The sequence below is a fragment of the Aedes aegypti genome, chromosome 2, assembly GCF_002204515.2.
Source record: "Aedes aegypti strain LVP_AGWG chromosome 2, AaegL5.0 Primary Assembly, whole genome shotgun sequence".
Taxonomy (NCBI): Eukaryota; Metazoa; Arthropoda; class Insecta; order Diptera; family Culicidae; genus Aedes; species Aedes aegypti.
Window position 1 is genome coordinate 198796150 of NC_035108.1, and position 2642 is coordinate 198798791.

Below are 2642 nucleotides of genomic sequence, written 5' to 3' on the forward strand. Positions count from 1 at the left end.
TTTCCCTTTGATCGCAATAGAACTCTTGGCTGGCAGAGCGATCGTCATTAGCGCGAGCAAGACATTTGAATTGAAAGACTCGCGCTTGTTGAGCACATGTATGCGCTGAGCAGAGAGGAGATAGCGCGCGCGCACGCACATGCTTTCTTTCTTGAATATACTTCTTAATCAACGCTTTAGAACCGGCGGCGGGACCTCGGCATCTTATCTCAAATAGTAACCGACGGTTCCGACCAGCCGTTAGAAAGTGGCTATATTTTTGTTAGTATTTTCAACTGATAAGCAGTCGAAGCATACTTGAGATTTTCTGAATATTTGTGTAAATGTACCTTCCTCCTCTTAATTTTCATTTTACATATATAAAAAACATTAAATTCTAGAGCTTAAAAACAATATATTTTGCGATAATTAAGTGTAAAAATCAGGGTTTTTATTCAATTTAGCACGATTTGTATAATTATAAATTACATCACCAAACTTTAATGTCTGACATAGATTCCGCTAATTTTATAAGTCAGGATGATGATGTAATTACTTAAAATGAACGAACCCCGTGAAGAAAAAAACAGAATTCTCTTAGGACATTGTCTATCTCTAAGCGTATTCTGTAGATTACTTATAGTGTTTTCATGAACTTCGCGGCCGAACGATTTGTGTCGTCCTGTAGGGTAATTTGCCCATTATTGCGGTATTCCCTATTATTGCGGTATAAGGGTTAATTCATTGTTATTAATTAAACTCTATTTATATGGACATTATTGATGAGGAAGAAAGCTTATAATATTCCCAAGCTGAACCAAATGAATGCCTTCACAATTAAACGTTTTTGACCGTTGGAATATCAGTTTTAAATAGTGCATCAAGGAGAACCTGTTTTTTTTACCTCGCGCATTGACTCCTCCATCTACGGGACAAATTTCGTAAGCGTGAATTTTTAAGTATATAAGCAAACCAATTACATGTTGCTAGTAAGGTACCGTGGGGCAAGTTGGTTATGAAAATCGTGTAGTTGAGGTTCTTCAAATTCTAACGACTAAAACAAATCGAGGTCGTGTTTATTTTTTAGCTTGACTCCCACCAACTATAAACAACAACAGTACCCAAGGAAAAAATGGTAGCTATTAAGATATTTACGTGTTTAATACAAGCTGAATAGCAGCAACCATAGCTGAGCAAATTTTTAGTTGAATCATTAGTTGAATAAAATTAATTTCCGCTTTTTAATTAGCTGTTATTCTAGTTGAGTTTTGTGTTTTGAGTAAGCGCTGAATAAATCTCCAAAAGTGCAAAAATAGTAGCTTTTATTCTACAACACATAAGAAGTTTATCAATTGACTGATTAAAAGCTTCTACAGGTTGTAGCCATTATTTTAATAGAATGTTGAACATTTGATTAACAACAAACCGTACAAAAGTTTTAGTGTCTAATACTTAGAATGTTGACCAGCATGATTGGTAAAACCTAAAAACAATGTGAATAACAGCTTTAATTCAAGCAAAACATTTTTTTTTTCAAAATGTTTCAAATGTTTTTCAAATCAAATCTAAGACATGTAGGCGACTATGGATCAACGAGGGTAAAGTTCGAATCCCATTGGATTAAAAAGAACATAATTTAAATTTTCCAAATGTAGTGATCATCATCTGCGACGTTATTGATATCGGAAAAAGTTACTAACTTGTCCATGATGACGACTGCGTTGCCTTTATCCGCCTATCCGGATTACGACGAACAAATGGCGAAAAAGATCAACGAAGGCCCCTACCGACATTTGAGACTGGATCCACTACCCGGATTCATCAAGCTCACGGACAAAACCCTGAAGGACTGCAAGGCGATTATTGGCGAGACGCGTTTGAAAGAGTCAAACCCCATTCTTCCACGGATTAAAGGACTACTGAAGATTCACAAGCCGGGAAAGGAAATGCGAGAAACGCCCGATTTCGACCGACGAATCCCCCACTCATAAACTGGCGAAATGGTTAGTAAAGGAATTCCAGAGTATGCCAAAACCATTCCCCACTAGGTCAGTTAAAAACACCCAGGAGTTCTCCCAGAAACTATTTGAGTCAGGACACATCGAGGATGACGAGATAATAGTTTCTTTCGACGTAGCTGCTCTTTTTCCCAGCGCCCAGTAAAGGATTCCCTAAATCTTCTCGAGGACTTATTATTACCCCAAAGGACGGATGCAGCATGGAAAGGAAAGGTCAGGACATATTGCTGTGTGCATTTGAAATGCAAATATCAAATGCGGGAACACCAAACGCGGTAAGATGTTTAACAAGGAAGGCGAAGTCAAAAAATACTTTTCTTTGCTAGGTTGGCGATGATATGGATCATGGTTGCTTAGTATCCTTTGAAAAGTTTGTTTATCCGCATTTGAAGCCCAGTTAGACCAGATTTGCACTTCAAATGCGAACAGCAATACCATGCCCACTAGACTGATGCAAATTTTGAAATTTTTGCTCCCCTATGCTTAAACGCTGTCAATTATAATAAAAATCATTCTCCCAAAATTTGAAGTGATTTGGAAGAAATTTGACTGTGCACACGCCATATGAAGTATATATGGAAATTACTATGAAAAAGGCAAACCTTTTGTGTTCAGTCCTCTAACTACTCGTAATAAAAATCTATG